At 38.9% G+C, this 14,377-nt stretch overlaps 1 pseudogene; it reads right to left on the bottom strand.

Moving 5' to 3' along the window:
- Positions 1-4,132: 4,132 nt before the first annotated feature.
- LOC135513619 (leucine-rich repeat transmembrane neuronal protein 4-like) overlaps positions 4,133-14,377 on the bottom strand; it is a 29,755-nt pseudogene continuing 19,510 nt past the window's right edge.

Below are 14,377 nucleotides of genomic sequence, written 5' to 3'. Positions count from 1 at the left end.
CAAAACACATTTCATCATGATTTTCTGATGCAGTTTGGGCAATTTAGAGTAATGATTGGGGACTTATTTGTGGAGGAATTTAACTTTTTTTCTGGGTGATTTGTGATGTTGTATTTGTGCTTCTCATGACTATGTTTTGTATTTTAATGTGTGACTGTATATATATATATAGTTTGGGTATAATGTGTACTGTATATTTATGTTGTGTATGCAGGGCTCATTTGTAAAAGAGAGCAACGGTAGGTCTCAAAAATAAAACAAAAATTACCTAAAACTAGCCTTCCTGTCTGTCTGTCTGCCTGCCTGCCTGCCCGTCTGTCGGTTTGTCTGTCTGCCTGCCCGTCTGTAGGTTTGTCTGCCTGCCTGCCTGCCTGTATGTCCACCTGCCTGTCTATCTCTGTGTTTGGAGCGAGGGAAATAAGGATAGAGAGACAATGGACGGGCGAGGAGGGAGAGTAGGGGATGGTGAGGGTGAGGGTGGTGTAGAGATGGGAGAGAGTGAGAGGGGTGAAGGTGGGAGAGGGAGAGGGGGGTCAACAGATAGAAAGAGGGGAGAGAGGAAAGAGAGAGTGAAAGATACGAGGTGGGAGAGAGAAGGGAGGGATGGATGGAGAGAGTGAGAGGGGGGATTAGAGAACAGAGAGAGAGAGACATGTCTATCTGCATGCCTGTCTGTCTGTTTGTCTGTGTAAGTATTTCACCAATTTACCCATTGGAACTTTATCACCATAATTTCCAATTGACTTGAAATATATTGTCATAAGCATCAATTAGTTGGCTTTCATATTTTCCCATTGACTGCAAATGTATTGACATAAGCGTCAACCCTGTGACACTTTTCTTTTCCCATTGAATGCAATGTATTGACATAAGCGTCAATATGTTGTTCAGATAAATAAAAAAGCAGGTTGAAAAATAAGCCAACCAACTCTTCTTGCTAATGCAGCAAACTTTGCACTTCTAAAAATGAGGTCCACAGTCAGAAAAGGGAGGAAATTGGAAACGATCAAGTCTCAGAAGGACAAAAACTGTTATTCTTGCTGAGAACAAAGACAAGCCAGGATGTTGGCAGCCTTGGAGAGAGTCTTTCAGTCGAATTTAAGACTGAGAGAATCAGATTCTTCTGTCTTGATGATAGCTGTTATGCACTTTCAATGAATATGTCCCTGGGATGGGAATAACTCAGAGGGTAAAGAATAATTGTGAAATAAATGCTTCTGGTTCTATGTAGGCTACTGTGAGCATGCCAACGGTATGAGCTCAATCATTGTATTTGATTGCTTCATAAAGTCAATAAATAATTTGCAATACACTGTGCTTTTCAGTCTTTGAGTTTGAATTGGATTTGGAAAGGTGTGTCATGTACACACTTCTTCACTATGCAGGCAGAAATCTCACAATTTACAAAAGCAAACAACACTGTTTAAATATGTGATGATTACTCTAAGCATATATAGATTTTTTATTTATTTAATCTTTATTTAACTAGGCAAGTCAGTTAAGAACAAATTCTGATTTACAATGACAGCCTAGGAATAGTGGGTTAACTGCCTTGTTAAGGGGCAAAACGGCAGATTTTTACCTTGTCAGCTCAGGGATTCAATCTAGCAACCTTGCGGTTACTGACCCAACGCTCTAACCACTAGGCTACCTGCCGCCCCGGTGTTATGGTGTTACATCAGCTAATAATGACTTTCCTTTGTTACAATCATCAATTCGTCAGATATGTGGTGCTTTGATGCAGAAAATGAAAAACAACAAAGTTCTCATTCAGCACCGTATTACAGGTGGTCTATATTATCCCAGAAAACCACACTCCCAGACAAATGATAAGCAGTATAATTTCATGGTATTAAAAGAGAAACAACATCACAGTAAACAAATGAAAAAGCCATTTTAATGTTCACAGTCATCTCTTCTTCAATGAGCATAAAAAACAATTGATCGGAAAATCAATTGAAATATAATTTTATCCTATGATGACAGTTAAAGCTGATATTTTACATGGTTTATTTCATGGAAATCTGGATAACACCTTGTTCAAACAGCAAGCCAATATTGCAAGTAGCCCGACTTCACATAATGTCAGACACACTCTCATAGCCAGTCTCTACACCCAGATCAGGTCATGTTCAAGTTCATCTGACCTTCAGATAAGGCTGCTCCTCTTCGTAGGGAAATGACTGTGTCCATGAAAAAGCAGAGACACTTTGTTTGACACCTATTCATACTACTGAACAAGTTCATTGGGAATTGTTATTTACATATGTGTCCTTGAAGTGGTGTGTGAACTACATCCAAAAGAGGCTGCTTGAAGAATACTGTAACAGTCACAGTAGACATGGGAGATGAGGGGATACATCAAAGATGGTTACTGTAACAGTCACAGTAGACATGGGAGAAGAGGGGATACATCAAAGATGGTTACTGTAACAGTCACAGTAGACATGGGGGAAGAGGGGATACATCAAAGATGGTTACTGTAACAGTCACAGTAGACATGGGAGAAGAGGGGATACATCAAAGATGGTTACTGTAACAGTCACAGTAGACATGGGAGAAGAGGGGATACATCAAAGATGGTTACTGTAACAGTCACAGTAGACATGGGAGAAGAGGGGATACATCAAAGATGGTTACTGTAACAGTCACAGTAGACATGGGGGAAGAGGGGATACATCAAAGATGGTTACTGTAACAGTCACAGTAGACATGGGAGAAGTAGACATCAAAGATGGTTGATCTACTGTGCCACAGCTATGGAAAGTCTGACTCAAGCTGTTAAACAGTACTGAGTCTCAGTCAAAACCACCCTGTACAAAGTTATCCATCTCCACTCTGCACTCTTAGAAAAAAAATAGTTCCAAAAGGGTTCTTCGGCTGTACCCATAGGAGAACCCTTTGTGGTTCCATGTAGAACCCTCTGTGGAAAGGGTTCTTCAAAGGGTTCTCCTGTGGGGCCAGCCGAAGAACCCTTTTAGGTTCTAGATAGCACTTTTGTTTTCAAAGAGTGTGAGTGAGTTTGCCGCTGATCTCTTGTTGAATGCCATGATCTGAGGTCACATTAAAAGTTTTCAATTTCAGTAAGTACACATGATATGTGAGAGACAGAGAGGATCTTACAATCAGAATGAGGATTGGCATGTTTTAAAAACATAAAAATAAAATAAATTGTAATTAATCATGAAAATGCGATGGATGATCATGATGAATATAACCAATATCAACACAATACTGTACAAACAATGCATTTCTGAAAAAATATGTCAACTGTAGCCTCCACTTGACATGAAAACAATGTTCCTTTTACTCATCAATGTTCTACTTCTCATTTTGTACTAAATAAATAAAACAAAATTGCATTGTATTATAATGAACATAAAAATCACTAACATAATAAAAATCTCCATTAAAATACATACTTCTGGCAAAGAAATGTCAGCTGTACACTTGACATGAAAACGGTGTGCCCATTACTTACCAAGTTTTCTCTTCTCCTTGTGAATAATTTAATTTGAGTGGCTCACTTATTGAGATGAAATCTCTACGGGGACTTGAAAACGCATAAGATCTCTGACTGGCAGTGTTATTTGAAAAAGCAGCACAAAACCTTTCAGCTCTGTTAGTTTTTAATTTGTTCTGCTATTCCATTGCTCACCCTACTGTTTCCCCAGTTATATTTATTGCATTTTTCTATTTAATGACTTACTTAACACAGGGAAGGTTCCAAAACTGTGAGCAACTGAGTCAATAAGTTCAATGAGAGTAATGAATCATGTAATTATTTCCATTTCTCCTCATGATGCTGGACACCATTTCAGTAGCAGAAGGAATGTGATAGTGTATTGGACTATTTTCAGTAATTGTGGATATCAAAGGGTAAAATATGCTCTGCTATCTTGTAACAGTGCTCTCTAATTTCCATTAATGAATATTTACATTTTTATTAGTGAAGGTATAAATTAATTCTCTCTATGAATAACAGGTTCTTCAGTCAGAATGTTATCCCTCAGTACAGATTTGCAGCTGTTCTCCCTCACGATCTGCAGCAGTATACAGTACTGTAGCAACACCATGCTCAGTAGCCCAGATGGAGAGGGGAGTGCTTGTCTGGTCTCCCCATCTGCACAGGTCACTGTTGGGGGGACTGGGGGTCCGTGCGCGTGAGTGAGGCGGTGGGCGCAGAGGAGAGACCAGCAGTATGACCTGTCCTGCAACCCGGTGGCCTCAGACAGCCCTGTGGCTGGGAGGGGGGCTCAAAGCCCATGTTGAGGTGCAGCGCCCCACGGGCCTGGCACTAGTCCACTATGGGCTGTTCATACCTGTACAACATCAGGGCACTCAACTGCTGTGGTACCTGAGAGAACAAAGGAAAAGGATAGGGGGATAGAAAGAGAGAGTAAGATAGAGAGGTATAAAAAAACTTTTTATGTTTTTTTATGTTCAACTTTTTATGTTAGGGTGCAAAGTGAAATAGGCTAGTGTACAGATAAATTGCATGCAAAAATCTCACAGTCCAAAATGTTAGGCCAGTTTACAGTAGTATAAGATCCCAATTCAAACAGTCACAGATAAAGGGAAAACCACACTGCAGATTCACTGAAACAATGTTTACGGTGTATTTGAGGTGACAGGTGTGGTTTTATGTCAACAACCAATGAGACTGTCTGTGAGAGGAACAGTGTGCAGGTTGTGTCAGTTTTAATGTAGTTAACACCGCCAACACAGTGTTTCCTTTATCTGTTAGTCATTGACAATTTAAATTAATATCAGATTTTCTGGTAAACCTAAAAAATCAGATTATTGCATGCAATAATTGTGCTCTACTGCACAAAACACATGAATATCACTGAGCTCATTTGTGCAAGGTCATAACTGATTTATCTCAGTCTAAACACTAAAATGATAAATGTACTGTATGTACCACAGTGCAAAATACACTAACAGAAGCATGCAGGACCATCAATAGTAGTAGGGCACCCACTCAGCTAAACTGATCTGCAGTATACAGTGTGCAAGATTAAAGCCTTAAGCAAGAGTGCATACATACTTGCTTTTACTCTTTTAAATGGAGTCTTGACTCCATTAAGCAGGGGGCTCTTGTTAAATTGCAAGCACTTTGCTGATTCAAAGGCCTCTCTCACTTTTATGTACTACAGTTCTGTGAATTATGTTTAATTAAATCCGATCAAACGGTATAAATGTGGCATTAAATATTGAAACTAATATCACAATATTTAATTGATTCTGTTAGTAGTACACACACACACATATACACACACACACACACAACATAACAGAAACAAAACAAAATGTGCTAATCATTTGAAGAGACTTTTGTAGCCTACACTGCTTTATATTTGAGATTTTTTTTTACTTCTGAGCTGGTCAACGTCGCAATGGCCCCAAAAACTGAATGAATTACATTTGTATAGCATTGATTATCACTTCCCCAGCTAAGCTCTCGAAACTATTTCTTTACACATCTGGATGTTTATTGAATGTAAATAGAATATAATCTTGATTGCAATACGATTTCCTCTCTAAATTGATGCACTATGGTGAGGGCTTGAGATCTCTGTTCCCAGAATTAGTTTATGTGGATTAAGCCATACCTTCTTCAACTAGAAGTAAAATACCTAATATATGAACATACACTTTACAATGTTGTTGTGGAGACATTATTGCTCATTTGATAACCGCCTGAATCAGTTTTCAAGCAATTTCAGTCTTCAAGCTCCTGAACCTAGCTTGATCTTTGGGGAACTTAATATTCACAACCATGCCTAGAATGTTAATATATTCAGTAGCTGTATCTATGAAGGATTCACAACAAATTGTCAGCAGAATGACTCGTTTTAGGAAAAAGTTTCCTAATTAGTGTAATGGGAAGAGCAAAATGTCTGTGTGAAAGCCTTTAAATTAGCTTATGGCCCTATAGTGTTGAGCAAATTGCCCCCTTTCTCTGTTAACAGCACAAGACAGGAAGGGGGCCATAGCTTAAAACAGCTCTTTTAAAACAGGCCTGGTCTCTGGTAATTTTCAAATTGTGTAAATCCCAGTAGGTGAAGTTGCCACGATTCTATTCTGGCAGGTCAGCAACTTGGATTTCCCAATAGGACTGTGAACATTTTAGTGTTAATTAGACCTACATTTCAATGCATCTGGTCAATGTTCATGTTGCTTTGTGAGCATAATAGATACTGTACTCCACACGGTAACAGTTGAGAGGCAACTATCAAGGAAGAGCACCAAAGTGTGTGTGTGGGAGGTGGGGGGCGGCACAAGTCAACATACTTTGGCAACAAGGCCTTAAACTTTTTGCGATTAACCTAACTAATCAGAAATCCTAGATGTGTTCTGTGTCAAACTCTGTTTACAACCATAATGTGCTCACACTATGCACTTATGCAGAAAAAAATGACAATGACATTTAGCTAAATGGGATTTAAGTTGTACCACTTGACTCCTGTCCTCAAACACAAAAACACTGGGAACTCAGCTCTAGGATCTATTCGAGAAACAATCAAGACAACACTGACCAGACAGACTTTTTTCTTTTACTTCGTAATGGATTGAGCGATTTGATGTTGACTTATGAAAACATCCTCCATTGTGGTAGTCAGTTTGAAGATCTCCTTCCCTGAACCCCTTTCTGAAAATAGGATTAAATCCAGGTCTGAGTGATGAATATTTGAAAAATAAAAGGCTTTTTGGCTCGCCGGTGAGCGTGTCCGTCCAGGTTTAATCAGGTATATTGGGAAGGAGCTGGCTGTTATGGTGGGATCTTTTAAAGGCGTGACTCATAGGGCTAGCATAGCCTGGGCAGCAGCCAACACCATGCATTAAAGGTTAAACAGCGCAGACAGAGGAGTTTGCTTTTTGCCTCCTTGATGTCTTCCGTCAACAGAACGTGGCTGAAGAAGTCTTCTCTGATACACATTATAACACAGCAAAAACATAAATAGCCCTAGATAGATGAACACCCTGTAAAACACTTCTCTCTATTAATAGCTATTTCTAAGCCTGAGCATCTCCTTTACTCTATATCAATTTAAGACATTTAAATTCAAATCATTTTTTATTTTATTTGAGTGGGGTACCCCAAATTTATCTCCTTACACTGACCACTAGGCTACTCTGGTCCCCTAGTACACTGACTAGTACATTCATCAAGATATGTCCTATATGACCATAACAAACCATATCAAATAACTAAATCCAAGCACTGCAAGTCACATACTCTCTTTCTCTCTCTCAGAGGACCTGATCCCTAGGACCATGCCTCAGGACTACCTGACATGATGACTCCTTGCTGTCCCCAGTCCACCTGGCCGTGCTGCTGCTCCAGTTTCATCTGTTCTGCCATATTATTATTCGACCATGCTGGTCATTTATGAACATTTGAACATCTTGGCCATGTTCTGTTATAATCTCCACCCGGCACAGCCAGAAGAGGACTGGCCACCCCACATAGCCTGGTTCCTCTCTAGGTTTCTTCCTAGGTTTTGGCCTTTCTATGGAGTTTTTCCTAGCCACCGTGCGTCTACACCTGCATTGCTTGCTGTTTGGGGTTTTAGGCTGGGTTTCTGTACAGCACTTTGAGATATCAGCTGATGTACGAAGGGCTATATAAATAAATTTGATTTGATTTGATACTGTAGGTATGGATATAGCAAGATTTGTTCACCAACATTCAAACATCTTGCAGAAAAGCTGAAAGAGGCTTTTTTTTTTGAAGATGAGGAGTTAATCATCATTATATAATATAAAATCCTAGTTCTGTAGCTTCATCAATGGACTTATACAAAAACCTGAAGAAAGCCCCTTCTCTGTCACTCTCTCCCTTAGTCCCTTTTTGGAAAGACGGACAAACGTAAGTAAGAAGACGAGTGCTGAGGATACCAAAGAGAACAGGCTATAAACACTTAGGTCAATGTGCACCGCAATTAAATCAATTTTCCAAGCTATTAGGTTTGGATTGCTTATCAAAGCATTCACTCAAGTTTTTCCCCCTTTGCACTGCTCTGAATTGGGGTCAGGCTGAAAAAGAATGATTTCCCATTAGGATACAGACAGCTGCAGTGTGCCAGCATGGCCCAGCGTCAATTTCAGACTGCCGTGGGTAGCATGAGCCCACGTTGGCATATTAACAACATCCTCAGGCTGGGCCTTCTCCACGTCAGCTGGATAATTCACTCAGTGGTCTATGTGATCCAAACATAGAGCATAGACAGGCTGCTATCATCATCTCTGGTCATTACATGGGCCCTGAATGGCATGCTAATGACCCAAGGGCCTGTGCTTCCATAGATTGACTGCATAATGAAGTGAAGGTAGTCTAATTAGAAAGAAGAAGATAAAGTTTGACTCAGAATCGGACAGGGAAGACCACAGAAGTTGTAACTTCACTAACTATCACAGGATATCATGTTTCAGCTAACAATTCAGATAATAGTCTGATAATAATCATTTAGGGCTGAATCCTATGAACAGAAACAAAACAATTTGCACAAATGGCATGTATGCATTGACATCAATACATGATTTATGTTCAAGTCTAAGACACACACAAGTAAGTAAGCATTTAGCCTTTAATGTTAATCAATTGAGTATTTCAAAACTACTAATAGACATTCCATTTTACATAAACATGCATAACTAAATACTGTAGTTGCTTTTGTCTGACATCTACCGTTATTAAACTGCCTTGCCATAAAAAAATTGAAGCAAAGCCAAATCAGTACAGCAACTTCTCCATCGTAATACCGCAAGCTCTAAAGATTCAAGAAAAATCCTTTTTTTTTTTTTTTTTGAAATTCACTATGTAATTACATTTTTATTTGAGAAGTGTTTTACGTACATAATCCTTCAGATGTAGGGATTTATCTTCCCCTAACGCTGCTCATCCTATTTTCAGCTCATCAATGTTGTCAACGCATGCTCAGATGATCTGGAGCTGACCATCAATGCTACTCTGGTTCATTATGGGTACTTTCTGATGTCTGAAGCCAGACAAGTCACTGAGCATACGTATGCACAAACACCCTCACAAAGACACACTCTCAATAAATCTGGTGTCTTTGTATCAAATAGTAATGAAAATAGTCTCAATCTTCAAAACACTGACAAATATTTAATTAAGCAGGTCATGGCAGCTATCATTGTTATAGTTAAAAGGGTCCCAGTGAAATAATTCAAAAGTGTGTTCTGTGTGAATGAACTCTCTCTAATGCTGTTCACAGTATTTCCAGCTGACCAACGATGCTTATAGGACAGATGACTTTGCTTCATTGTGTGTGCTTTTCTGATGTCTGTCATCAATATGCATTGCATTCTGAAAGTATTAAGACCCCTTGACTTTTTCCACATTTTGTTTAATTACAGCCATGTTCTAAAATTTATGATTCCCCCCCCCCCTCATCAATTTACACACAATACCCCATAATGGCAACGTGAAAACAGGTTTTTAGAAACGTTTGCTAATTTATAAAAAAATGTAAAACAGAAATACCTTATTTACATAAGTATTCAGACCCTTTGCTGTGAAACTCGAAATTTAGGTGCATCCTGTTTCCATTGATCATCCTTGAGATGTTTCTACAACTTCATTGGAGTCCACCTGTGGTAAATTCATTTGATTGGACATGATTTGGAAAGGCACACACCTATCTATAATGTCCCACAGTTGATAGCGCACGTCAGAGCAAAAAACAAGCCATGAGGTCGAAGGAATTGTCTGTAGAGCTCTGAGACAGCATTGAAGGTCCCCAAGAACACAGTGGCCCCCATCGTTCTTAAATTGAAGAAGTTTGGAACCATCAAGACTCTTCCTTGTGCTGGTAGCCCGGCCAAACTGAGAAATCGGGGGAGAAGGGCCTTGGTCAGGGAGGTGACCAAGAACCCAATGGTCACTCTGACAGAGCTCCAGAGTTCCTCTGTGAAGATGGGAGAACCTTCCAGAAGGACAACCATCTCTGCAGCACTCCGCCAATCAGGCCTTTATGGTAGTGTCCAGACGGAAACCAATCCTCAGTAAAAGGCACATGACAGCCCACTTGGAGTTTGACAAAAGGTACCTAAAGACTCTCAGACCATGAGAAACCAGATTCTCTGGTCTGATGAAAACAAGATTGAACTATTTGGCCTGAATGTCAATCGTCACGTCTGGAGGAAACCTGGCACTAGCCCTGCGGTGAAGCATGGTGGTGGCAGCATCATGCTGTGGGGGATGTTTTTCAGCAGCAGGGACTGGGAGACTAGTCAGGATCAAGGGAAAGATGAACGGAGAGATCCTTGATAAAAACCTGCTCCAGAGCGCTCAGGACCTCAGACCGGGGCAAATGTTCACCTTCCAACAGGACAACCACCCTAAGAACACAGCCAAGACAACGCCGGAGTGGCTTCGGGACAAGTCTCTCAATGTCCATGAGTGGCCCAAAACTTCCAAATACATGTGTGCTAAACTTGTAGCGTCATACCCAAGAAGTCTCGAGATCGTACATGTAATCACTACCAAATGTGCTACAACATAGTACTGAGAAAGGGGTCTGAATACTTATGTAAATGTAATATTTCAGAACAAACATGACGCACCGTGTGGACAATGATATATGAATGAATCAAATAAAATTTGATTTGATTTGATAACAGCAAAACATATACTCAGTACTGGAAAGTGAATGCCCATAGAAGGGTTCATACACATTTACCAGCCATTTGCAATTCCAACAAGCTATGACAAAATGAATTATATTTCCCCTCTAATTATTTTTCATGTCCAAACATAGGGCAGAAAGCCCTGCATGCTGTGCTTGCCCTACCCTCTCACTGTCTGAAATTGAGCACTAACAGAGTGTGAGAAATCACAGTGTGCCATTCAGAAATTATGCAAGAACATGCTGTTAATCTATTCTCGGCTTATTTCTGTAACAGCGTGAACCAACCATTCCTGAGTTAAGTGTTAATATGATATGACAAAATGTTGAACGACATAAGTCAAATCCTTTGACATGAATATTAATGTTATCAATATTATTAATATCCTGGATAGCGTGTGAAATTTCAGTTCATCATACCAAAATAAAAGACAATAAAATGATACAAATCATGTAAGACAGATAATCTGTTTTACATGATTTGATTACAGACCTCATTTCAAATACTATTTCAGGTATTTCAATTACTTTTCAATATATTTCAAAACAAGTATTCAGATAACCTTTATTTAAGAAAAAAACAAGTAGTTGAATATTGGAATGTACTTGGAAATCAACTTAGATTTGAAAATACACAAATACACTGACTCAAATACACTCCCATCCATTTAACCCAGGTATCTGAAAATAGCATTGAAAGAAAATAAATACTTTCAAATATAATTTGGTTGACTATTTGGTTTTTACAAATAACCATTCAAATGCTCAAATAAAGGTACTTGTTTTGGGCTGTGCATTTAAAAAGATATTTAAAAAATCCAGAGAAACTAATGTTACAATAGTACAGTACATGGTTAGCTTTATGAATAGCTTTGTTTTCCATTCTCCAGAAATTGTACTCCTTCTCCCTCTCTCACTAAGAAAGAGAGTAGCTTTCAATACTTTCGGAGAAACAAGGGGTGAAGGTCTGTAGTGTATGCATGGAGTGAAACCAGCTGAATGCACATTAGTGTGCCAGGAACAGACCATTTCATTTCCTAATGTATTTCTATAGTTTATCAGGCTGGCTGTCTCTGGATGGGATATCAAGCTAATGTTGCAAATCAGAGATACTTTAGTAAGTCCAAAATGATAAGTAAATAACCAGTAGAAACATTAACTTCTAAGGAATAATATTAATGCAATCCCCTCTGTTCTGGCTGAAAGAGCACTGGTTGTGGTTGACTATGATCTCTACTTGTTCAAATAAATGAGGGAATATCTCTCCTATGATAGAAGCTTCTCTAATACGGTATACAGATATAACCTGGATCTGCAGCTCGTCAGATGCACTGTCAATAATCACCCTTTGGATAAACCTTAGAAAGGCTCTATGGTTGGTAAGTAGGCAAGGTCATGAACTTGTCAGTGTCTAAACACATGGGTCAGAATATCTTGGGGAAATCCACATCACTGTCCATCACAAGAAAGGCTGTTGATTGAAAAGAGAGAAAGGTGAAAAGATAAGATTAACTACAAGCCATTGAGAGCTAGAAATGATTTTGAAAACAGTGGTGCCCACACATGCCTTCTTTAGAAAATAAGCCATTTCAGCTGCAGAGGATAAGGAATGACTCTCTGGGTGAGTCACCATCACTAAACATATAGCTACACTACCAGTGCTCTCACAGTGTGACAGGCTCAGGCTCATCACATATTATTTACAGAGCAAAGGGGTAAGAAAGCTAAACTCCAATGCTCTGATTAATCTAGCATAAGGCATGCATACACAAAAAAATGGAATGAACAGTTTAAAGAGATTCTCCGGTACTCTTGTATACTTTTTAGCCAGTAGATCTGAAAGTAGCACTCACAAGCCAAAAGTGGTCCCCAACAATTGCGTGCAGACATATGGGCAACAACAGGGTAATAAAATTAGAATCCTACATCTGCAAAGTATTTATAATCACTGCAAACTTGTTTAACAGATCAAATAAAACTGGCTTTTTCAAGAGGGCACAAAAACAAGTCAATAATTCTCTTGTAGAGTACATTCTCTAGCCATCCTACAACTATGTTGAGAGAATAGAAAAAATAAAAAATAAACTCATTTGTTGCTGCATTTCATTTTATTTTTTCCACCTGCCCTGCAGTAGTGATACATTTGGAAGAACGGCTGGTTTGGGCCATTTCCATGGATCAGTTTGGGCCATTTCCATGGATCAGTTTGGGCCATTTCTATGGATCAGTTTGGGATGGATCAGTTTGGGCCATTTCCATGGATCAGTTTGGGCCATTTCCATGGATCAGTTTGGGCCATTTCCATGTATCAGTGGATATTCTGTCATCTAAAATGAATCTCCCAAAGCAGTTACAGTGCCTTCAGAAAGTATCCATACCCTTTGATTTATTCCACATTTTGTTATGTTAAAGCCTGAATTTAAAATGGATTCAAATAGATTTTTATACATACAATACCCCACTCAGGAACATTCAATGTAATATTGGTAAGAAACTCCAGTCTATATTTGGCCTTGTGTTTTAGGTTATTTTCCTGATGAAAGGGGAATTTGTCTCCCAGTGTCTGTTGGAAAGCAGACTGAACCAGGTGTTCCTTTAGGATTTTGCCTGTGCTTAGCTCTATTCCATTTATTTTTATCCCAAAACATTCCATAGCCCTTGCCGATGAGAACTATACCCATAACATAAGGCCACCACCATACTTGAAAATATGAAGTGTGGTACTCAGTGATGTGTTGTGTTGGATAAGCCACAAAAATGTTCTATTCAAGACATAAAGTTAATTTCTTTGCCACAGTTTTGCAGTTTTACTTTAGTGCCTTATTGCAAACAGAATGCATGTTTTGGAATATTTATATTCCTCCTTTTCACAATTAGGTCAGTATTGTGTAGTAACTACAATGTTGTTGATCCAGCCACAGTTTTCTCCTATCACAGCCATTAAAACTGTAACTGTTTTGAAGTCACCATTGGCCTCAAGGTGAAATCCCTGAGCGGTTTCCTTCCTCTCTGGAAACTTAGTTAGGAAAGACGCCTGCATCTTTGTAGTGACTGGGTGCATTGATACACCATCCAAACTGTAATTAATAACTTCACCATGATCAAAGGGATACACATTGTCTGTTTTATTTTATTTTTACCGACCTACCAATAGGTGCCCTTCTTTACTAAGCATTGGAAAACCTCTCTGATCTTTGTTGTTGAATCTGTGTTTGAAATTCACTCCTCGACTGAGGGACATTACAGATAATTGTATGTGTGGGATACAGAGATGAGGTAGTCATTCAAAGATCATGTTAAACACTATTATTGTCCATGCAACTTATATGACTTGTTAAGCACATTTTTACTCCTGAACTTATTTAGGCTTGCTTTTACAAAGGGGTTGAATACTTATTGACTCAAAACATTTCAGCTTTTCATTTTGTAATTAATTTGCAAAAACATAATTCCACTTTGACATTATGGGGTATTATGTGTAGGCCAGGGACACAAAATATCAATGAAATAAATTTTAAATGCAGGCTTTAACACAACAAAATGTGGAAAAAGTTAATGGGTGTTAATACTTTTTGAAGGCACGGTATAAGAACAAATGGACAAATCTCTGATGCATTGAAGTTATCAACAAGGACAAGACAGGGATGCCCTCTGTCCAGTTATTTATTTTCTCTAACTATGGAACCTGTAGCATAAATAATTAGAACTCATGGCTCAAT

This window comes from Oncorhynchus masou, chromosome 25 (assembly GCF_036934945.1).
Source record: "Oncorhynchus masou masou isolate Uvic2021 chromosome 25, UVic_Omas_1.1, whole genome shotgun sequence".
NCBI classification, from domain to species: Eukaryota; Metazoa; Chordata; class Actinopteri; order Salmoniformes; family Salmonidae; genus Oncorhynchus; species Oncorhynchus masou.
Note: the sequence above shows the minus strand (reverse complement) of the source record. Positions and strands in the feature narration are given on the sequence as shown.